Here is a 25,942-nt window from a genome sequence, read left to right as displayed (position 1 = left end):
GTGTGAGTCCATTGCTTAGTTTTATCTTTTGCATCAGTGTGGAGGTTAGGTTCTGTCCTTTAATTTCTGAGTTCTTACTTTGCTGCTGATCCATTGTGGTGGTCAGTGTGTAGAACAGGTTGAAGTATTTCCTGTAGAGCTGGTCTTGTTGTGGCAAATTTCCTCAATGTTCGTATATCCGTAAATGATTTGATTTCTCCATCAATTTTGAAGCTTAGCTTAGCAGGGTACAGAATTCTGGGCTGAAAATTGTTCTGTTTAAGTAGATTAAAGGTAGATGACCATTGTCTTCTTGCTTGGAAAGTTTCATTAGAGAAGTCTGCGGTCACTCTGATGGATTTGCCCCTGTAGGTCAACTGGCGTTTACTGCTGACACCTTGCAGAATCTTTTCTTTTGTCTTGACTTTGGACAGGTTCATCACAATGTGTCTTGGATATGCTCGGTTAGAGTTGAGGCGACCTGTGGTCCGATATCCCTCTGAAAGCAGTGTGTCAGAATCTTTGGTGTTTTGGGAAATTTTCTTTTATAATATTCTCTAGTATGGCTTCCATTCCTCTGGGACATTCTTCTTCCCCTTCTGGGATTCCTATAACTCGTATGTTGGAACACTTCATGACGTCCCATAATTCTGACAGTGAACGTTCTGCTTTCTCTCTCTTCTTTTTTTCCTCTTTTACTATCTGAGTTATCTCAAGAACTTTGTCTTCTACCTCTGAAATTCTTTCTTCTGCATGGTCTAACCTGTTGCTGATACTTTCCATTGCATCTTTAAGTTCCCTAATTGACTGTTTCAGTTCCTTCAGCTCTGCTATAGCCGTTTTATATTCTTCATATCATTCATCTCTTATTTGATTCTGTTTTTGGATTTCCTTTTGGTTATTTTCCACTTTATTAGCAGTTTCCTTCATTGTTTCCATCATGTGCACATGTGCATTCTAAATTCCCTTTCTGTCATTCCTAACATTTTTTTATAGGTGGAATCCTCTGCAGTAGATACCTCGTGGTCCCTTGGCTGGGTTGTTCTGGACTGGTTCTTCATGTTGCCTGGAGTTTTCTGCTGATTCTTCCTCATGAGTGATTTGTTTTATCTGTTTCCTTGCCCTAATTTTCCTTTCACTTCCTCTTGCTCTTTAAGTTCTCGTACCTGTGGACTAAGGGTTACAGGACCAGAAGGGTGAGAAGGATGAAGAGCAAAAAAGGGATGAAAGAAAGGAGGACCGAGTGATAAGAAAAAAAAGAAAGAAAAATAGAAAAAGGAGAGGGGTTTGTAAAAGGAATATTGACAAAAAGAAGAGAGGCACAGAAAGAGGGAGACAGAGCAATATAGGTGTACAGTAGGATACTTTGACACAAGCTTAATAAACCCCACCTTCTGGGGGTTCCCAGTTGGGTGGTTCCCTTGAGGTCAGCAGCTCTTTGCTAAACTGATCAGACACAGTACCACACCTCCACCAAGTAGAGAGGAAAGACAAAAATGCTATAAATCAAACCAAAACAAGCAAACAGAAAACTTTCCGGGATAAAATTGGGTGAAAAACCAAATAATAGTGGTAGAAACACTAGCAAAAATGAAGTTCTAGTTATTGAAAAAGGCAGCAATGGGAAATTATAATTGAACTAGACAAATTGAGAAAGAAAAAGGATTTGTATGGAAAAGGTTGAAATTAAAAAACAAAACAACATCAACAACATCAAAATAAACAAAAAAAAACCAACCAAACCAAAAAAAAAAAAAAAACCACAACCAAAAATAAAGCAGTATGTATATGTTATTGAATATACATATACAACGCTTGGTTTTCTAGGGTATGAGATGTTAATCACAGTTCTGATGTGACTGGAGGCTGCTGATTTCTCAAACCCCAGCAAGTAGACACCCTAAATCTCTCTTCAGCCCACTTAAAAGGCACTTCGAACTTGTAAACTTGCTGAGCAGAAGCTTTCCCAGGAAAGTGCTTGTCTCTGGAATCACTGCTGAAGTGGCTATCCACTTACTCAGTGTGCCAAAACCGATCTCACTCTGCCCCTGAGGGTTAGGCCTTCAGGGCATCTCAGACCCCACCTTTAGCCTACTTTGTCACTGGGTTACCAGCTTTGCGACCCTGAGGGCGGAGCTTGCCGGGGCAGATCACTCACAATGGTTCCCTGTGACCCACAGCCAAACACTATTAGCTCTGTCTGGCTCAGCGGCTCAGACTGGGGCCCTAGACAATGGCCAAAGTTCTCTGCACTCCCGCTCAGGCTCTCCCCAAGGCAGTGCAACTGAGTGCCAAGTCCAAAGACACTAGAACAGTTTACAGGTAAGGCCTTTCTGGTTTGTAGTCTCACTGTACTGAACTTACAGTTACTGGCGGGTTTAGACAGATTGAACACATGCGACCACTTGCCGTTTTTCCATTGTTGCAGTCCTCCTCTTGGGGTCCATAAGTCTCTCACTTACTCCCTGTATCCTCAGAGGGGTGATGATAGGCAGATCCCACCAGCCAGAGATGCCTGGAGTCCTATCTCCCCAGACTCATGGTGCCCAGATGCAAGGAAGCTGTTACTCGGCCGCCATCTTGCTCCGCTCCAATATTCTCATGTTCTAATACTAGCCTCCTCCATCATATAAATTTATTTTTACTGACCTTTAGGTACTTCATTCTTTTACGGTAAATAATAGTTTTTTTTTTTTTTTTTTTTTTACCTTATTAGGTATTCTTAGGTATTCTACTTTTATATTAAAACATTGTTAAATAAAGAGTATGAGGTGGGAGGTTCATTGTCAATGAGACAATGAGAGAAGCAATGACCAGCATTAGCAAGAAATACCCAGTGATTTGAAAGGAATAATGAAAACAAGGGGAAAAATTAAAATTTAAAAATAGACAAAAGGAGTCCCCTTGAAACAACATCAGTATCTGTCAAGAAAATGGCTGGTCTTGAGCATGCATCATTTGAAATTATGGGGTTCTTTTCTTTAAAATAATGGGAAAAGAAGGAAATAGAAATTTTCTATTGAGAAATGTTTTCAGATAGAAAGTGAACCGAAGCTGCCATTCTTTAAGAGTGCATTGTTTAGGAATTGGATGTCTGTGATGATAAATTAAACCCAAATTGTCTCAAATAATGAAGAGCTATTGCTGCCTCAGAAGACAACAGTGAAGACTTGACCAAGTGGCACAGTGATATTACAGAAGACAGATCCCTTCTATCTCTTCTCTCTCTGTCCTCTGCACTTATTACTTCTACCCCAAACTCACTTTACCTTTGATCAAAAGGTATATAAGATGAAAGCCAACTTCTAGCAGGAAAGATATGCTTGCTTCCTTACACTCAGTAGGAAGAAAGATTGTTTCTTCCAGCACACTTCTTGGAAAAACAATCCAACTTCTTTCTGCAAAGTCCACAGAAAATGTGTCCACAATTTGTATTGGCCACAACCATGTAGTGTTTCCCATGGTGGGGTGGCTGATGTGGGGGTGGGGGTCAGTGGTCAGCAGTCACAAAATACATGTGTTTCACAGACAAATGGTATAAGACAACGGGGGTGCAATTAACAAGATCAAAGAGAAAGGGATGCCAGGCAATCCAATTTGGCAAATGTCTACTGGGGGAGGTTACTTGAAATTCATTCTGGGTTTTACTGTTGTCCCTGTAAGCTAAATTAGAGCAGGAAACAAATCTGTTACTTAGATTATTCAGAACAAACCATCTAAGTTGGGAGAAAATGGTAAGTGGATCTACCTACAGCCAAAGAGTCCAGTGTCTTTAAAACCAAGTTCACTTTCCACTTCTTCCTTGTTCCTTTCTCTTTCTCTCTGTTCAAATTCTGCCCTCAGTGCGAACTCACCTTTGCATAATTGGAACACAAATGCAAAATACCAGCCAGATTCACGTGACATAGTTTCTCAGAATCCACACTATTGTTTTGATTAATAGTATTTTATGAGATGACAAATGGTGCCGAATAGTAACCTTGTCAGGGAACTGAACTGCTTTCACCTTTCCATGATTCTATTTGCACACCCCTTCCTCCACAAATGACAGGACATTTTTCCTCTGTGACTCACATCTGTAACCCTAGCACTCAGGGAAGCCAAGGCAGGAGGATCAATGGAACTCAAGAGTTTAAGCCAGCCTGAGCAAAACTGAGACTCTACCTCTACTAAAATAGAAAAACTAGCCAGATATGGTGATGAAGCACCTGTAGTCCCAGCTACTCAGGAGGCTGAGGAAGGAAGATCGCTTGAGCCCAGGCATGGCATGGGGAGGCTACTGAGACCAATGATACCACAGCACTCTATCCAGGGTGACAGAGTGAGACTCAGTCTCAAAAAAAAAAAGATGTATTAAAGGAGCAGAAATAATTTTTATAATAAAAAACACACACCAGAGAATCTAAACTGCCCACAAATGTGGGCAAGTGATTTTTTAAAATAAAATTATCAGAGTAATTATATAAAGGAAAAATAGACCATTTTCAACAGATAATGGTAGAGAAATTAGGCATCTGTGTAGGGGAAGAAATGAACCCTGATTGAGGTAGTGCTACTTCCCACTACCACAAAAGATAATTCCAAATGGACCACAGACCTAAATGTAAATACCCAGATCTAAATGTAAACAACAAAGCTTTACAAAGATCATGTAGATGAATATTTATGTGATCTTGATATAGGCAAAGATTTCTTAAGCATTACTTAAAAAGGACTAAATGTTTTTTAAATATGAAGCAGACTGCATCAAGGCAATTCTGCTCTTCAAAAATCACCCTGAAGAAAATGAAAAAGTCCAGCCAGACTGAGAGAACTATCTGCAAACACAAATCTGACTAAATTCTCGTGTTCAGAATGTAAAGAGAATTCTTACAACTCAATAATCAAATAAGCAACCCAATTAAAAATAGTTAAGAGGTTTAAACAGATATACCAAAAAAAAAGAAGACAGCAAAAGATCAGAAGCACATAAAAATATGCTGAATCTCATTAGTTACCAGCGAAGTACTAATCAAAATTGCAATGATATACTACTTACCCACTAGAATTGATAAAATTAAAAACAATGGCAATATGAAATATTGATGAAAATGAAAATTAATGGGATTTTCATACATTGCTGGTGAAACTGTGAAATGATACAACTCCTTTTGAGAACCTCTTGTCAGTTTTTTTTATTTCAGATTAATGCGAGGATACAAACAACTAGGTTATAATGCTTAGATTTGTTAAGTGGAGTCTAAGTTGTAGTTGTGTCCTGCACCCAGGATGTGTGCCAAGTAGTCCCACCTTGTGCCCCTTAGGTGTGAGCTCACCAATTTCCCTCCCCCCTCCATTCACTCCTCCCTCTTTTCCCCTCCCCCAAACTTGAGTTGAATTGAGTTTTTCTTTTGCGTGGACATGTATTAGGTTATCTTCTGGCACTGTCTTCATATTAGTATTGAGTACCCTGGATACTTGCTTTCCCATTTTTAAATTTTTATTTATTTTTTTGAGACAGAGTCTCACTATGTCACCCTCGGTAGAGTGCTGTGGCATCACAGCTCACAACCACCTCCAACTCTTGGGCTTATGCAGTTCTCTTGCCTCAGCTGGGACTATAGGCGCCCTCCACAATGTCTTGCTATTTTTTTGTTGTAGTTGTCATTGTTGTTTAGTAGGCCTGGGCTGGATTCGAACCCACCAGCCCCGGTGTATGTGGACAGAGCCCTAGCTGTTGAGCTACAGGCGCTGAGCCTTGTTTTTCCATTCTTATGATACTTTACTAAGAAGAATGGGTTTCAACTCCATTCAAATTTATGTAAAAGATGTAAAGTCTCCATCTCTTATGGTTGAATAGTAAGTATTTCATATGTGCCACAATTTATTAATCCATTCCTGGGTTGATGGGCATTTAGGTTGTTTCCACATCTTGGCAATTATACGTTGAGCTGCGATAAACAATCTAGTGAAAATGTCCTTATGATAATAATTGTTTTTTCTTCTGGATAGATGCCTAGTAATGGGATTGTGAGATCAAATGGAAGGTCTATTTTGAGTTTTTTGAGGATTCTCTATACTTCTTTCTAAAGAGACCATATTGTTTGTAGGTTTTTTATAAAGCTAAATACATACTCAAAATATGCTGCAGAAATTATGCTTTCACATAGAGAGGATGCCAAAGAAATGTATTCACATTTTTAGAATGTTGTAGGAAGTCACAACTTAGACTTTGAAAATGCAATAACAATATTGATTTAAAAAATAAAATTGCATCAGAAATATTACTGGATATCTCCATAATTTCAAATTAGAGGCAATCTAATTTAACAACAGAATTCTTTGTGAATAGTTTTTCTTTATTTGGAGACATATTCTACCTATTAAATGATTTAAAAATTTTTATTATTTTTAAGTGCTCACTGGAAAGGATATAATTTGTATAATATTTTCATCCATCTCCAGTGGAATTTAACATCATGTCACATCATGAGTATATTATGTTTAAGTTTTTTTGATAGTATACATTATACTATAAAATAAAGATATTCATCTAATTTAAAATGTCTCATAAATGCAGGAAATCATCTTGATTTTATTTTTCATTTAGAGGTCTAGATAAATTTTATAACATAATCAACCAAATTACATCTTTAAAACAAAAGCATTCGTACCATGCTCAATTGCTATATACTTACAGTCGTCTTGCTGGCACTTAATGATTTGACAATCTGCCAAAAAAGAAAAGAAAAGAAAATAGTCATAAGACATTCCCTTTCCTTTAAAACTTAGATTATAACAATTTTAAAGCCATGGAAGTAAGTCATTCAATCTCGGCAGACAACATGCATGTATAATTTCAAATAATAGGCCATAGTGTGTGGTTTGGTCTAATTAGTGTAGTAGGTTAGTATACAACAATAACTAGATTCACAAGAATAATTTTAAGTGATTATAGAAATTTCAAAGCATCATAAAAATGACAAAATAGCAGGCATTTTCAAAATTATGACAGCTGTTAGGAATGTGAAAGAAAATGAGAAATGGGTTCCTAAATGTATCCAATTTCACTTACAAAATAAGGCGAATAAAATTCATTTTCATTAAGCTGTACATATGTCTATCCTTTTTCAAACCAAAAATCTTTCCATATACATGGTACCTAATATAATAAGTATTTGAGACTTTATCTATTAAGTTCAGTGTACCGCACACAAAAATACACAACAAAAATAATGAATTCCACTCAGCAAGACACTGCCACACATCAACGCAAACACAGCTGTAAACACTGATATACCGAACTTATGAAACCTTACTGAATTGTTTGTACAGTGCTGCCAATGTAACGGCAGATTGGCAAGTCTTCTAATTTAATTGTCAGATCTTCCTACAATGATGGCTTTGGTGGGCATTCCAGAAAAAGAGCTCCAAAGCTGCTCTGAAGGGTGGACTAGGTATTGGCATCAGTGCATAGCTTCCTGAGGGGAGGATCTAGAAGGTGACTGCAGTGATATTCAGCCATAAAGTATGTAGCACTTTTTCTAGGATGAGTTCACAAACTTAATTGTCAGACTCCTTGTATACATGTTTTTGCATTTATAAGAACTCTTATGAATTGGAAACCATTTTTCTATCTAAGAGGGTGACAATTTTTTTTTTTTTCTGTAAAGGTCCAGCTAGTAAACATCTTAGTTTTCCAGGGTCATGAGGAACAAATGAGGGTATCATGTGTGTACACACAGCCAAATATCCACAGCTGCCCACCCCCTACACTGCCTACCTCCCTGCACTGCCTACCTCCTACACTGCCCGCTTCCCTGCACTGCCCAATCCCTGCACTGCCTACCCTCTACACTGACCACTTCCCTGCACTGCCTACCTCTGTGAACTTCCCATCCCCTAAATTGACCACCTCCCTGCACTGCCCACCTCCCTATACTGACCACATCACTACACTGACCACTTTCCTACACTGATCACCTCCTAAGTTCATCTAATTTTCATAGACCAGACATGCACCAAATGTACATATTGGTACAGTAGGCCTCGTTCCTTATGGTGACCACCTCTGTGTATTAACCAGCTTGTTACACTCCCTTGCATGGTCACCTTACACAGGGGTTACTGTATAAAGCAAGGGAGAAAGATTTCTTTCAATTTCAACTGTCAAAATTTAGAATATTATAAAAATGGGCTCCACTTTTTTCATAATAAAAATCTGATACATGACTGAAATTCTTTTTTTAAGGGAAGGTAATAACACTTTCACTAGTTGGAGTTCAAAATCCATATTCCCAAACCTCAAATCAATTGCAAATGTTCAATTGTGGAGACAGATTCATTTGTGGGCCATTAAGAAAAACAACAAAGGCTGGGCACAGTGGCTCCTGCCTGTAATCCCAGCTTTCTGGGAGGCTGAGGCAGGAGAATCCCCTGAGGTCAGGAGTTTGAGACCAGCCTGAGCAAGAGTGAGACCCCATTTCTACTAAAAATTTAGAAAGTAGCTGGGCATGGTGGTGGGCGCTTGTAGTCCCAGCTACTTGGGAGCCTGAGGCAGGAGGATCTCTTGAGCCCAGGAGGTTGAGGTGCTGTGAGCTATCATGATGCCACAGCACCCAACTCAGGTGACAAAGTAAAACTATGTCTCAAGAAAAAAAAAGAAAAGAAACACGACACAAAACTCACAGGGGGATTGGATTTAGTCTACGGATTGTAGTTTGCTGCCTCTGTTTGTCCTGTCTGCTTCCATTTACTAGAAACCGAACTTAGGTTTCCCTATTCACCATGATGAATCTCCAGGGCTTTTTCCAGTTTGCTGCAAAAGCAATAGTCTGTCAAAAAAATGAAAACTGAGCTACAAAAGAAATGAAACAAAGGTGAGAGGAGGTGGATAATGAGAAATTACCAAAAGGGCCCCATGTGGTACATTATTGGGGTGATGGGTACCCTTAGAAATCCTTAGTTCACCAAGACACAATCTGGGGACATAACAAAATCACACATGTACCCTATAAATTAGCACCAATTAAAAAAAATCAAAAACCAAAGTCACACTATGCAGCCCCCATTTTTTTATTATTGGAATAGACAAACATAAAATGATCCTGCTAAATTACTGTAAAAGTCTTTAAACATTCACATTCCATTTCCATGCTTACCTAGGGGCAAAATGATAATAAAAAGTTTGTAGGAACAATCACTAACATATACGGCATTGACAGAATCTGGAATGTTCCTTTCTATGTCTTAGTGACTTCTGACCCCTTCAGTTGGAAGACACATGTGTTTCCTTTTCTGGCCTAGTTGGCAAGACTCCAGATATTCTAGAGGGATTGAGGGCAAAGGAGATAAACAATTGCTTGCTCTTTTCAGGACCCTTTAGTGTTTTCATTTCCTTCTGAATATGTTCATTGGGTGGACACCCTTAGAATGAACCACATTGAACCATCAACTCTTTTCACAAAGAAAAACCATGGTTTCCTGAGTTCATTACCCAATATTTGGTACTGATTATCTTGTAGTAACTTGTTATAAAATGCATTCTTTCTGATCACTTACATCTACTAATTCATCAGAAAAACTGCTATAGCATTTTCATCACAATTCTTCATTTCATATACAGCCAACTCAAGAATTCAATAGAACAGAAATATCATGCTTTTGGACCTGTCTCAATTAAGCAATCACTATATTCAGAAATTTCTACAAATGCTGCAGGTATTAACAGAGTATTTATTTAAATTCACATTTTCCAGCCATGGAAATTTTAACTAAACATGCTAAAATTTTCATTTTATAGTGCTTACTATTGCCAAGTACATTACATATATTCACTTCTTTGAAGAAGTGTCTATTACATTTCTAAACACACATTCCATCATATTCTTTCTTTGTAAGAATAAAATCACTTAAGAGATAAGAGGGGATCCCTAATTAATGTAAGGAAAGGAAAAAAAAAACCTTACTTCCCTTTTCTGTTTCTCTTAAAGTGGGAAACGAAAGATTTACAACATTTTCAAGACCACAACTTTTAATAAGATGCATATTGTTTTTAAGCCTTGTCTCAAAGCGTCTGAGATCTGGGAGAGAAACATTTTCTGTCTGTCTCTTGAAGGCCCTCACCAAATAAGTTCTTGTGAAGTGTTTTTCAGTTTAAGAGTATCTTCTTTTATATTGCTCTCACCACTAAACACGTCTTACATGGCACATTTGTTTTGTACCATGCGTAGCAGATGAAATAACTAAGGCCTATTCATGGCAACTGTTTACCTAAGTATCTAGAATCTATTTAGTGCACTATTTTCTATTTACTTGTATACTTCTATCTTTTAATAAACTATAAGTTAATTATAAATAGTATTCGGATTTGTAATGTCTAAGACCCTAATTTTGCTCATATATATTCCTACTCATGGCCTGACAAAGTGAAATACCCTTCCTATCCTGTTCTCTGCTCCAGTTGCACTAAACTTCCTTTGGATGAGACAGACCCTCTTTGAATAAAGAGTTGGAGCTCCACCATAGTTATATACTCTTATGTCACTGCTAGAAAAATAATAAGCTGCTTTTACAATCAAAAAAATACACAAACCCAGAATAAACTGTCATGATTTGGAAACATGGTTTTATAAATTTAAATTTGAATTTTCTTAAAAGATAACAAAAGAAGGATTTGCATACTAAACTCTACCACAAATGAGTTGCCTATATTCAGTATGTGAGGTGCTGAATATAATTTTATTCACCCTAGCAAATGAACTGATGTCATGTCAAAAATGTGGCATCTCTCTCTGATTAACTGTGTCATTAGCTGTTTTCAATCGTCCTCTCGGGAGAATGTATCTGACATCAACCAAAGTTGGTGTTTCTACAACTAATGTAATTTCAAACTACTGTATGTAGCCTAACATACAGCAACCATGAGCTTTGGAACATTTTCTTATAGACTATCAAAGCTCACAAATACCTTTCTGAACCTACTTCCATAACATCTTGAGTTCTTACTGACACTGTTATCCCAGGTCCCATATTATAAATAACCAGATAAGAAAAATCTCATACTTTTGCAATAAAATGATGCTAGATAGCTTATATTCTACAAAATTTTCAAAGATAGAAAATTTTGCCTCTACAGAGTGCCTTCATTTCAGGCATCTTCCAAACGAGCACCAATCTGCAATCAGAGACCTGGCAGCCAGACAGCAGCCTGAGGACACTGATTAAAGGTGTTCAAAGATGAATGTAATCAACCAGCTAAGGGCAAGGACCTGTCAATTTCAGGGAGCTCCTCTATGAATGGAGAATAGTGAGTAATCAGAATCGCAAGCGATGATCATCGGCACCAAAAGCTCATAAACACTCTACAACAGGAATAGTTGCCATCTAATTTTTTAAATCTTTAATACTAATACTACTAATAATAATAGCTAATAAAGACTGAGTGCTCATTATGTACCTGGACTGTTCTACATATATTTACATATGTTAATTCACTTCAAACTCACAGCAATTCTATGACATAAAAATATTATCCTAATGGAATTTGGCAGCATATTTTTGCATATAATGTCTGCCTCTTCCAATCATAGTCTCTGGAAACCCGCACAAATTGTCTACAAATATAAGCAGAGTGCTTTAGTATTTGCCTTGACCAAAAAGTAGTCATCCGTTTACTTTACACTGAACACTCTTCCTTCATCTGTGATTTTTATTTTGGGGGGATTCTGTTTTCTTCTGAGATGTTGTAGAAGCCATGCTGGGATTAAAAATATAATAATAGATAAGGGACCATATTTACTTTTATTATGAAAATTAATTGACAGGAAAATAGAAGGCAAGGTTTGGACCCTTCCACATTTAGCTGCTAATGCAAAGTGAGGCAGAGACGGTAGAGCACAGCAGGCAATGTGTGAGGTGCCAGTGAGGTGTGAGGGAACCCTGATAATTTGATAAGGCTGGTCCAGGTGGCTCACGCCTGTAATCCCAGCACTCTGGGTGGCCACAGTGGGAAGATGGCCTGAGCTCAGGACTTTGAGACCAGCCTGAAAAAGACGGAGACCCTGTCTCTAAAAACTAGCTGGGAGTGGTGGTGGGTGCCTGTAGTACCAGCTACACAGGAGGCTTAGGCAGGAGGATCAATTGAGCTCACAAGTTGGAGATTGCTGTGAGTTATGACACCACAGCACTCTACCCAGGGTGACAGTGTAAGACTGCCTCAAAATAATAATAACTGTAATAATAATAATAAAATAAGAATGCTTATCTGACTTCTGAATAACATTATATGCCTAACTTTGCAATGATAGGCTGAAATATTATTGGTAGTCGCTTCCTCACCAAGTCACCTTGAGCACACGTAACATCTGATGGTGTCAATTTGACTGTCCGCACTGGGAAGACACAGCGGAAGCACCACACTGTCATCAAACTGCAGCCACGCATGTGTGCAAAGAGAGAGAGCACACACGTGTTTATTTTACATGACTTTGTGACTCCATGTTGTTGTCTACATAACTCACATTCAAGAACCATGCAATCGAGTTCCACCAGAAAAATCACAAAAGTTCTCATAAAGCTTTAGTAAGTTTGTGATTTGGGGTTGGGCCGGGTTCACAGACATCCCAGGCCATAGGTCGGACACTCTTGGTCTAGAGCCTGGGTTCTTAACCACTAGGTATAATCTGTGAAAGAATAGTCCTCATCTAAAGGTATGGAAATTAATCTTAACATCACCATCACATGCATTTAAATAATGGATATATTTGGATTCAGTGCTCAGTTCAGTGCTGTACTTGGGAACTCTTGCCACCAGCACAATGTGTCTAAACCTCTCTGAATCTTGCAGTCTCTTAATCTATAAAATGGCACAATATCTATCTTTCAGGCTCATTGTGACTTTTTTAAAAAATTTCTGTTACAGGGGTACAAATGTTTTTGGTTACATGGATTGCTTTTGTAATGCTTGAGTCAAGGTTGTAAGTGCACACATCACCCAGATAGTGTTCACTGTACCCATTAGGTAATTTTTTGCCCATCCCTTCTTACTTAATGCCTTTTGCAACAATTTGGATAGAACTGGAGACCACAGTCCTAGGTGAAGTATCTAAAGCAGTGATTGTCAACACTGTGCCATCAGAGGATCTTAGGTGGGCCTTGAAAAATTTTAAAGATCATTAATTAAATTATTTTTAAATTGGGCGGTGCCTGTGGCTCAAGGAGTAGGGCGCCGGTCCCATATGCTGGAGGTGGTGGGTTCAAACCCAGCCCCGGCCAAAAACCACAAAAAAAAAAAAAAAAAAAAATTATTTTTAAATGAAGTTCAAAGCACAGTAAGCATATTCTTTTTCTTTTTCTTTTCTTTTTTTTTTTTTTTTTTTTTGACCAGCATAATTTAAGTGTGCTGTGAGACAAAGAAGGTTGAAAAAGACTGATCTAAAGAATGGAAAAACAAACAGCACATGTACTCACTATTAAATTGGAACTAACTGATGAGCATGCATGTTCACACAGGGAAGTAAAACTCAGTGGAAATCAAGCAGGGATGGATGCTTTGAAGGGTGGACCAGGCACTGGTGTTGGTGCATAGCTTCCCAAGGGGAGGACCTCGAAGGTGTATGTAGCACTTTTTCTAGGGTGAGTTTGTAAACTTAATTGTCCAACCTTGAATAGCTTGCAAATATTTTCTCCCATTCTGTAGACTGCCCTTTTGGTCTGTTGATTATTTTCTTGGCTGTGCAGAACATTTTTGGTTTAATCAAGTCTTGTTTATTTATTTTTGTTGTGGCTGTGATTGCCACTGCTGTCTTCTTCATAAGTTCTTTGCCTAGGCTGATGTCTATAAGAGTTTTTCCAACATTCTCTTCTAGAATTCTTATGGTTGCATGTCTTGTATTTAAGTCTTTTATCCATTTTTGTTTAATTTTTTGTGAGTGATGAGAGGTGTTTCATTCTTCTCCATGTGGCTATCCAATTTTCCCAACACCGTTTATTGAATGGAGATTCTTTTCCTCAATATACATTGTTGTCTGATTTGTCAAAGATGAGTTGGCTGTGTGTGGATGATTTTGTATCTGTGTTCTCTGTTCTGTTCCATTGGTCTACGTCTCTATTTTTGTCCTAGTACCATGCTGTTTTGGTTACTATAGCATTGTAGTGTAGTTTGAGGTCTGGTAATGTGCTGCTTCCAGCTCTGGTCTTTTTGCTTAACATTGCTTTGGCTATTTGGGCTCTTTTCCAATTCCAAACATAGCACACAATTATTTTTTTTGTGTGATCTGTAAAGGAAGTATGACTTTGGCAATTTGATGGGCATTTCGTTAAATTTGTAAGTCACTTTGGGTGATTCTACCCGTCCATGAGTGTATGTTTTTGCATTTGTTTGTATCACCTAAAATTATTTCCCTCACTAATTCACAGTTTTCTTTGTAGAGGTCTTTCACCTCCTGGGTTAAGTATATTCCTAGGTATTTTATTTTCTCTGTAGCTATTGTAAATGTATTGAGAATTTGATTTGACACTAAACTTGGCTAGTAATAGTGTATAGGAATGTTATTAATTTTTGTACATTGATTTTGTAAATCAAGACTAATTTATTTGTCAATTCCAGGAGTTCCTTGGTAGAATCTTTGGGGGGTTTTATATATAAAATTATGTCATCAGTATAAGTGATAATTTGACCCTCTCTTTCACAATTTGAACACTCATTGTTTCTTTCTCTTATCTGATTGCTCTGGCCAGGACTTCCAGAGCTATGTTGAACAGAAGTGGTGACAGTGGGTGTCCTTGTCTTTTTCCAGTCCTAAGTGGGAATGTTTTTTTTAACTTTTCCCTATTCAATATGATATTAGCTGTGGGTTTTTCATATGTGGTTTTTATAATTTTGAGATATGTTCCTTCTATTCCTAGTTTGTTGAGGGTTTTTAATCATGAAACAATTTTGTGCAAGGCTTTTTCTGCATCTATTGAGAGAGTCCTATGATCTTTGTTTTTGCTTCTGTTTATGTGGTAAATCTCATTTATTGAATTGAACCATCCTTGAACCATCCTTGTATTCCCGAGGTGAAGCCCACTTGGTCATGGTGGATTTGTTTTTATGTGTTTTTGAATTCAGTTTGCTATTATTTTATTGAAGATTTTTACATTTATAATCACAAGGGATGTTTGTCTGTAATTTTCTTTTGTTGCTATGCCCTTTCCTGGCTTTGGTATCAAGGTGCTATCAGCTTTGAAGAGAAGAATGAGTTGGGGAGGATGCTTGGTGTTATAAAATATGAAATCGTTAATATGTACATAAACCACCAAAACAGCCTCCTGGCACACAGCAGCTCCTCAATAAAGGGTTTTTTTTTTTAGTATGAGTATAATAATGGGAGAAGAAATGTGTACTTTACATTAAGTGTTTAACAAGTGATCAAGCAAGTAATTTTTTAGAAAACACCACAATCAGGGACACTGTCCACTTTAGACAGAGGAGAAATTTCTACTTTAAAGATTTGTAAAAGGATGAGAGAGAAGGCAGCAATGAAATGGGTAAAGGCGCGCTCAGAAGAGGGTACAGCATATCACATGTCCCTGACTGCTTAAGGTCTTCAGTGAAAGTCTATAAAATCAGAAGAGGAGATGGTAGTCAGCTTCCTATAGAAGACAGTGATGGACAAATGAGCACACAGGTGGCCACAGCAACAGTGACAGGGGGAATGGACAAGGAGTAGAGGTGGCCCCCGCTCCACAAGGGACAGTGGGATTCTGCCAACACACAGTCAACCTGAGGATCTCAATTCTTGATTTCTCAAACTCCTTTAGAACATAATACAATGAGATATAAGCAAAATGTTCCAGAATTTTCAGTGGCTTAAACCATGCTTTTAATCCACCAGCTTTCTTCATTGAAACCCAGCCAGGCCTCACATACTCTTTGATCTAGAATTGTCATCTTCTCTTAGAGACCAATAAATGCTTTTCTTTCTGGTAGTAAGAACTGAAGTTTCATTTCTCATCTCAATATCTTCCCCCTCTTATACTTTTTTTATCAAAGACGAGAAAAACAGACATTTGAATTCTTTACAAATTAGCTTTCATGATATTAGCTGAACTTTGTTCACTTATGATAAGTGATGCTCAACTGAAGGCCAGATGATTCTTGTAAAATCTGCAATTCTACTGTGTGTTGTTAAGTAAGACTTATAAATAAGTAACCAACATTTGACCAACAGGAGTAGAGTCAGCACAAGTGGTTGCTTAACATGTTCATTCTTAAAACCTCCCAGGATGTATTAAACCCAGTGACAGGGACAAAGACTCTGAATGTGCCTCCTGCTCCCAGAATGTTCTGAGAGCCACTGGGCTGGATCATTGCAGATTCAAACCTGGCCATGAGTGACTCAGAATCAATGAGAATGCAAAAGGGAAGAAAAACTAGGTGGAATTTCAGAATTTGAAGGATGAAAAGCACCTTAAAATATCATTTAGTTCAATCCTATGCCTTTGTAGAGAAAAAAAAAATACATGTTATTTAGTCAAGGTCACTGAGTTCAGTCAGTTGAACACTCTTTCTAAAGAATATCATTTAGATTAGGAATTGAAGAAATGAAGAAAACAGAAAAGTAAAAAGGACAAGGAGAGAAATACATCCCCAAGGAAAATCAACTAACAAATTTTGGAGAAATGTTCTAATATTCTGTAATATATTCAACCTGAATCTCTGATCTTTTCATAGACCTACTTCTTTCTTTTTGTTTTTTTTTCCTTTTATTAATTCATGTGCACATAGATCATGAATACATTTATGCATATGTGGGGTACAATGTGTTGTTTTTTAATACAATTTGGAGCACTTACATCGAACTAATTTGTATAGCTTTCACCTCATTTACTTGATTATAGTGTTAAGACATTTACATTCTTTACTTGATAGATTTGACTTGTACCCTTGCAATATGCTCCATATGTGTGGTCCCACTGTTTACCCTCCCACTATCAAACCTCACCCCAGATAGATCACAGACCTACTTCTTAAACGCTTAATTAGTGAGAAAGTTTTGTTTCAATGTTGTTATTGGTTGAGACAGCAGTTACTAAATATGCGAGGTGAAGTAAATCATGAATATATACTTGCTTGGGCCAGCAAATTACAAAGTAATCATTTTCTAATATTAAGGTTCCTATTCTTTTAGTCATTTAGAATTCAGACTTTAAGCCAATCTACGAATGCCAGGTTTCCGTTAATTATAAACAATTCATCTTAATTAGCCTTAAAGACTGTTCTAACAAGAAATAAATTATTGAGTACAAAAAGCAAGTTTTGTGAAATGGTTAATGCCTGTTTAAAATCCCTTTCAAAACAAATGGCAGCTGAGAACACAGAAGGTTAGTAAGAGAACTTTGGTATCTGAATCGATTTCAAATCTTCTTTAGCCTGCTTGCAGGTATAGCAGTGTTTACTTAAAATTTATTGTAACAGATCGCAATCATTATAATTATGATGGTAATCAATGTTCATTAAGGACACGATAAAAATTTCATGATTAAAGGCCATTTGTTTCATCACAATAAGATGACTTATTACTGGGTAAAGCGATACAAATTTTACCTATTTGGGGAAGTAGAAACAGGGAATATATGAATTTGGAAACTGAGGCTGGAAGGTCCTTTACTGGGTGAAACTCTGGCAATTCAAGGAGAGGATTGAACATGTCTTGTCTGAGAAAGGCAGCCTCTGTGTTTACTCACTGCACACATAGCCATTGTGATCTGATGGTACCAGCGCCGAACATTATGCCACCCAAATCTACTCAGTTCTTCATTTTTCAAAATTAGACAATTCTGGACAAGTCAAGGTGCCTTTGCAGGTCTATTATAAACTGTTGTAAGCAGCATGGAAATTGCATTTTTCTCTTTAATTCTGTAAACACTCTACAAGGTAATAAGTGAGTTATAGATATTACATGGGCTTCTTCTCTTTGTTTTTGTTTTGTTTTGTTTTGTTCTTCTCTTCTTCTCTTTGTTTTGTTATTTTTATTTAATTTCAGATTAATACGAGGGTACAAATGTTTAGGTTATATTGTTTTCATTTCTAAGGTAAAGTTCAAGTTGTAGTTGAGCCCTTCACCAGGGGAAGGGGGGTTGCTGAATACCCTCACACTGTGCACATTAGGTGAGATCCCACCCATCACTCTCCTCTCTCCCCCACCCTCCAGACTACACTTGTGTTTTTCTTTTGGGGGTGGTAGTTGTTTATATATTGGTTTTGTATCATTATTGAATACATTGGATTTTTTTTCCTTCTTGAGATACTTCACTAAAAAGAAAGTGTTAGATAAACACAAAAGATGTAAAGTCTCCACCTGTTCTTTTGACTGAATAGTATTCCTTGGTATACATATACCACTGCTTGTTAATCCATTCATGGGTTGATGGGCACTTGGGTGGATTCCATGTCTGGGCAATCGTGAATTGAGCTCCTGCTCTTTTTGTTTTTAAACCAAAACAAACATCTCAGATCCATTCTTTAATAAAGCAAATAAATAATGGGAGAGTATGAACACTTTAAATGAAAAAAGTCCTTTCCCTGATTAACCATCTAACTCAAATGAACACTGTTGCACTTGGAAACTACCAGCTAAATCCTCCTACCCCTTGTTCAAATTCCAAACAGTCAGTATAAACAAATATATTTTTGAGACAAATTCAACTCTTCTAATGTAAGACTGGGGCTCAGCCTTAGGTCAGAAGAATTGGCTAGGGGAAATCTCTTCACTGTCAAACAAAGGTTGCTACTGTAATTCTCATGCAGAGTTGTTCTTAGAAGATTCCTCAGCTAATCAGACAGGGTGGGTCAGACAGTCCTAGGGAAAGAGAAAGGAAATACCACCCACACACTGGTTGAAAGTCCCATTCACTGGAAAGATTGCCTAGGATTTGGCTGTCATTGCCTCTTGGATCAGAGTCAGAGTCACAGGACTATTTTGCCTTTACAATTCCCAAAGCAGAAGTGAGTACTCCTATTTCCCCATGTACAGACAGTGTGTGGTTCCAAAAACTCTCCTATTTGGAACATGGAAAGTTGCCCAGCTAATCCTATCCCCAAGAAACCTAAATGAGTGATCTCTGAGGTTAGGAAAGAATGCGATCACAGTTTTGGAGTTAGACAGGGGAGGAAAGTAAAATTAGTCTTCAGGAAACGTGCCAAAGACTTTTTGCTTTCTCTGACTTCTGATCCCAGGAAGCTGACTTCATGTCGCCAAATTCCAATTATGAGCAAAAAATTCAATCAGACATATGAAAATTCTGTTTATGCAAAGCCAAAATCTAGAAGGAATAATATACATTTTTTTTTCTTTCAGACATTTAACTTGTAAAGCCTCAAGTTCATAACCCAACTGTCAGCTTCTGTTTAGAGGCAGACAGTATATTAAGAGGTTATCTTCCTTTTCTTTTTTTTCTTTTGAGACAGAGTCTCATTATGTCACCCTCTGTAGAGTGCAATGGCATCACAGCTCACAGCAACCTCAAATTCTTGGGCTTAAGAGTGATTCTGTTGCCTCAGCCTCCCAAGTAGTTGGGACTACAGGCACCTGTCACAATGCCCAGCTATTTTTTGTTGCAGTTGTCATTGTTGTTTAGCTGGCCCAGGCTGGGTTTGAACCCGTCACCCTCAGTGTATGTGGTTGGCACTGTAACTACTGTACTATGGGTGCCAAGCCAAGAGGTTGTATTCTGATGAGAATTGGTCAGCAGTGAGGCCTCACTTAATGCTGTACTTAGCCTAACTAAACACAATTAATTTTCTAAGCTATACTTCTCCACTCCATAAAATGAAGGTGGCAGTAGTGTCTTTTCTATAGAAATAGTAATAGAATTAAATAACATGATGTGTTGAAGCACCCTATACAGCACATGATTAATAATCAATACATAAATGTTGCTCACAAATTTTTTTTTCCTTTTTATAAGGTGATACACATGTTTTTGTATGGATTGAGTCAAAGTTACAAGCATGCCCTTCACCCAGGTGGTGTGCACTATATCCAACAGGTGTGAATTTACCCATCCCCTCCCTCACCCTCAGCCTGAGGTTCATTTAGATTTACCTCCATACGTGCACTTGAGTGATGATGGATTAGTTCCAATTTGGTATTGAGTACATGTGTTCATTTCTCTATTCTTGTGATGTTTCACTTAGAATAATGGTCTCCAGTTTCATCCAGGTTGTTGAAAAAGATACTAGATTACCTTTTGGGCTTTTTGTTTGTTTGTTTGTTTGTTTGTTTTTTATGGCTAAGTAGTACTCCATCGTATGCATCTATCATGTTGTATTAATCCATTCACATATTGGTGGGCACTTGGGTTGTTTCCACCTCTTTGAAATTGTGAATTGTGAATTGTGCTTCTATAAACATTCTAATGCAGGTGTCCTTTTTATAAAATTACCTTTTTTCCTTTAGGTATACACCCAGCAGTGAGATTGCTAAATTTAATGGTAGGCCTACTTAATGGCTCGTATTGAAAAGAAAAGAAAAGAAAAAATTTCTTTTTAACATAAAGGGTTGACGATTAATTTCATTGTTATTTGCTGTTTTCTTTGATATAACATAACCATGTTTCAAAATTGGAAGACAGAAAAGAGAAGATATTCCTAAGTGGAGAACCCTAACAACTTCTGTTAGCATTTTGGTATAATTTTTTCAACATATTTTTCCTGTGTGCCTTTTTAACCACATATATACACACACACCAATATACATGTATATAAGACTTAGTTTCAATTTTATGTGTAACTTTATCATGAGCATTTTCCTGTGTGGTACATAATTTTAATCACCAATGTTATCAATCTCACATCCCATTAAGTGGGTCATTTAATATACACTTAATCATCCCTTTATTGTTGTCAAATTAAGTTGGTTCCAATGCCTAAAAATGGAAATAAGCTTGTGGTTAATATTTCTGTGAAGATATATTTCCTTGTAGTATTTCCCTATTTCCCATGTTTACCTTTATATTCTTGGAGTACATTTCAAGAAGAGGGATTACCTGGTTCACATGCAGCACCATTTTTAAGGCTTTTTATGTCTGTTGCCAAGTGTTTTTCCGAGTAAGTACTAAAGATGTGTAAGAAAATAACATTATGAATTGTGTAACACTCCAAGCTGTAATCAAGAAGTCAATGTCAAAATCAATCGATGTTTTTGCCTTAATTATTTATCTGCCATAGTCTATCTGTCTTCTTTCAAAGTCAATTAGAAAAAGAAAAAACAATTATTAAGTTAAAGATCCTTAATACAAAAACATAAATATTAGAGAAGCTGTTAGTACATGTATCTGAGCCAAGGTCTTAACTGGAACAACAACAAAATAGTGAGCCAAGAGCGATGGTTCACGCCTGTGATCCCAGCACTCTGGGAGGCCAAGGCAGGTAGGTTGCCTGAGCTCAGGAGTTCAAGACCAGTCTAAGCAAGAACCAGACCCCTTATCTACTAAAAAGAGAAAAACTAGCCAGGTTTGGTGATGGGCACCTATAGTTCCAGCTACTCAGGAGGCTGAGGCAGGAGGATCACTGAAGCCCAGGAGTTTGAGGTTGCTGTGAATTGTGACACCAAACCACTCAGTGTGACAGAGTAAGACTTTGTCTCAAAATGAAAAGAAAAATGAATAGAATAGAAATTGTGTTAATCTCAGCCTAACCATTGTGGATAATTTAAGGCTTAAGGTGAGTTTTAGGTTCTGAGTGATAAATTCATTTGGCAGTGTCTTCTAGATCACATGAAACTTTCCCCTAAACATACACTGCAGCACAAATGACAGGTCCTTCATGCATGCACATGCACACAAACCAGCCATCAGCACCTGTCATCTGTGCTGAACTAGGCAGAACTCACACAGACTTCCTCCATGAGATCCTTCTGCATTGCTAGCAGCGCAAATCAAAGCACCTCCCTGCTCACTGTTCGTAGTTGTCTCTCTGGTCCCCAAGTTGTTCTCATTGTATCCTCTGAGTTCTTCCAACCTTCTCAGCTCTGACCTCCCAAGGCCGTGACCCCAGGCTTGAGTGCTGAGCTTAACATTAGGGCTTCAAATTGACCTCTCATTCTCTATGGACTGTGTCTGCTGTGTGCATCTCCCAGAAGAAATCCTCAGCTCTGCTCACATCGCACCCGACCCTGACCAGCTGTTCCAGCTCTGTCCCATCCTGCCCTGACAACTTGTCAACCCCTTAAAAAAGGAGACCACCTCTTGTGGGAGAACCAATTCCAGTTGTCCTTTATGAAATAATGTTAGTCCATGATTATGGAAAAATGTAATCACTACAAATTCTTATTATGCCTAACCTTGTACTTACTTGCTTACTCTATGACTATGATTGAAACAAAATAGTGAAGATGCTTTGAGTCATTGATAATATGTGTGAAAAGCTGGTAACAAAGACACCTGAAGATAGGCAAAGGGAACAGGTGCCCAGGACAGCAGCAAGAGCTGTGACTTGTGACATTAGCTGGGCATGTAAACTGCAACCAAGTTGTAGTCACCTGCACAGCAGAAAAGAGGGCATGTGTGTTAGCAGCAACCCTTGCAGCCATATGCACAACAAATTAATCACTTAGCTAGGAAGAAATAGCTAAGGCAGATATTAATCAGACCAATAAATAGGTGTCCACTCACATGTTTCCTGTACTAGATACATCAACCTAGAGAAAAACAGGCACCTCTGCCTTTCCAGCATGTCCTTCTGCACATTGTAACACGTTTTATAATTTTTTCCCTTCTGAAACATTTTCTGTGAACGTCTTTGTTTGAATCTCAACAAACACCCAGTTGAAACTGGAGTCAGGGCCACACTTGGGTGTCTGGTTCCCCAGGATCCCTCTGTTGCAACACTTCCTAGACGTTGCTTCTTTACTCACCACATTCCGAAGAACCAGGAGGCTTCGCCTTGCCTTAACCTCTTCTTTTCTACACAGAAACCATTTTATCTGTCATCTAGAATTAAATGCAATACTCCCCACTGTATGTTAAATATAATTCTTTATGTAGTGAGAACCCCAACTGTTACATTTTTACTCAGTAGACCTCACAGTAACCAATACACACCTTTCCTCATAAAATAGTATGTTTTTCAGGAGTGTGCTGATTGATTGAAATATATTAAGATTGTAGGAAAGGGTTTTCTCTATGGTTAATTTCAGTTATCAGCATAGTACACATAGCTGCTTGGATGGCTGCTGGAAAATATTCCTCTCCTGTCTTCTTGCAGGCGGGTCTGACCTGTGGCCCATGGGCTGAATGAAGATTATTTCAGTCTTGTCTTGCTTATCTGTGGTGTCAGATACTTAGAAAATTATGCACGGACCCCCACCCCACCCCCCTTTTTTTTTGCGCATCAGCTTTTGTTAGTGTTTGTGTATCGCCTGTGTGGCCCAGGACAGCTCTTCTTCTTCCAGTGTGTGGCAGAAATAAAAAAAGCTGGACACCCCTGTAAGGCATTTCAAAGGGTGTGGAAGTAGACTCTGAATTTGACTCAAGTTTTATCAAATTTTCTTTTTTTAAAGAGAAAGTTTAGAGTACTTCCAAAGAGAGTTGGAAAAGGTTCCCTCTCATGAAGGAGTGAAGGTGAGAGAGACCAGTTTTATCAAGTTTTATACAAACGAGAGAAATGTTAAAGCATTTAAATAGCTTATTAATGTTAACCTATTTAAATACATACGTTTGTTAGACTGTGAGAAAATGGAACTTCAGGTCTTTGCAAAAGTACTGCTTGGTTATAAAAAGGCTTGGGAAGTCAAACTGTAGCAGTTCATGGAGCCACAGAACCTCCAGCACCCCCACCATCTCCACCGTGCTATTTTGTAATGCTGTACTTGGCTCACAAAGGAAGTCTGATGTTTCAGAGGTGAGTTGCAAAGTGGCCAAGCCACTCTTCAATGCACCATGGCTTGACATTTGCTGCCAGCTTCTTATTTTAAAATGCCATTGGTTTAACATTAACTGAAAAAGCAATTATTCTCCAGTTTCACTGAGCTATTACAAAAAAACAAGTTCATTGAAACTCTAGGAGAGGAAATAATGTGCTTTGGAGGCCTCTCAATATTCGGAGCAGAAAAACAAATGTATTTTCTAAGAAGGAGAATTAGGAACTTTACTGAACGAGAGAAGAGAGCACTAATGGAAGTCTCAGGAAAGATGGTCTGGTTCAACAAAATTCTACAAACCCTGCTTAAATCAGACTCGCTTCCATGTATTATGAAAACCCAATACTATGCCTCCCAACCCCACCCCCAGGATAACAAAGACAGACTTTATTTAAGAAGAACAAAGAGAAAGCTCAGATCATTTCCAAAGAGAGTTGGAAGTGGGTCCCTCTCATGGAGGAGAGAAGGTGAGAGAGAAGCAAAGGCCAGAAGCAGTGTAAAGATGCTCTGTTTGAAATTGGCTGCAAGTCTCTCATTGGCCTCTCTGTGCCTCCAGGCAGGATTGCCCTTTCCTATTGGTCACTCACTGTCTCTCTCTATTGGCCATTGGTTACCTAGGTTACTTCATAGCCATATTCTGCAGTCCCTCCAGCCTTCCACATTCAGGAGGCCAGGGTTTGCTCCAGCCCCCTGATGTCCCTGTCTAGAGTCTCTTCTCCCCTCGCCCTCCCCCATGAAAACCCAATGCTATTTATTACTACGGAGATCCTTCATTAGGGACACGTACCCATACACAGTTAAGTTCCGTGTACTAAAGCAAAGAACCTTCAAATGAGTTTTGGAATGCTGCAGATTACACTAATGACCAATCATTTCTTTACCTGCTGTCACCAAACGAGCAGATGACAAGCCCAGGGAGGGTAAGGGCAGCGGGTACAGAAGATAAATGCTAAAGAACCAGCCTGCTCAAGACATCTCGACCGACAATAACACTCCCGGCTTAGAATGAAGACAGAACATGCCAACTACTATTGCATTGCTCAAAACGATTATGGAAAATCTTGCCATGCCGTGGGAAAACCTGAGTTTATACTAATTTGAGAGAAAAACACCAAGAGTGGAGAGGTTTGGGGAGAGTATGGGACATCCATTACTTTTTCTTTTTTTCTAATTATGAGGTTTACAATCAGGAGATGTGAGTGTGGGCTCTGCATCCTATTTGCTAGGAAACTTTAAAAAAATTCACCTCTTCCAATCACAGTGAAATAAAATCAGAAATGATTTCCAAACTATAAAAACTGCTTGGATGTTACTACTGTTCAGACATGACCCCCGGCAGCTACAAGCAGAAAACACTGCTTTTTGAGCAAATTATAAACATATAACTATATTTTAATGCTAACATTTTTTGACATTTTTATGAAACATTTTAATTTACCTGTTCTATTACTGTGCATTATTCAATAATTTTTTAAGACATGTGATTTTTTAAAAATGAAGAGAAAAAAACAGCTGGAGGAATGTCACTACCTGAATAGATTATGTTATTGACTTTTACAATTGGAAAAAAAAAACCCTTCACACTCATATCTGGTTGCTTAAGAAGGAATTAAATAAAAAACTGTTTAGCTGTCATAAAAGATGGCATTTTAATCTATTGAAAATTATTACAGTACAGAATTTTTAATTTAAAGTCTAGAAAGCAATAGTCAGCACCAACATATTTTTGTTTGCGGTTACATAAACAATTTAAGTTTTTACTTGCTAAAGAAAAAAGGAAAATAAAGTATACAGTAAAAAAAGAATATATTTCATAAGATATCTTGCAAATCTTATTGTCCCAATTAGTATAGAAAGTTTGTGAATATGGGACAAGCAGGGTATACTCCATGACTTGGCAGTTAAGACCTTTTTTTTTTTTTTTGAAGTTTTTGGCTGGGGCTGGGTTTGAACCCACCACCTCCTGCATATCAGGCCGGCGCCCTACTCCACAGGTGCCACGGCAGTTAGACTTTAACACCTGCTATTTACTGTGAGTGTATATAGAATAACAGATCTGAACTTCACACAGTCAAACA

This window comes from Nycticebus coucang, chromosome 1 (assembly GCF_027406575.1).
Source record: "Nycticebus coucang isolate mNycCou1 chromosome 1, mNycCou1.pri, whole genome shotgun sequence".
In the NCBI taxonomy this organism is placed as follows: Eukaryota; Metazoa; Chordata; class Mammalia; order Primates; family Lorisidae; genus Nycticebus; species Nycticebus coucang.
This window is presented reverse-complemented; position numbering follows the sequence as displayed.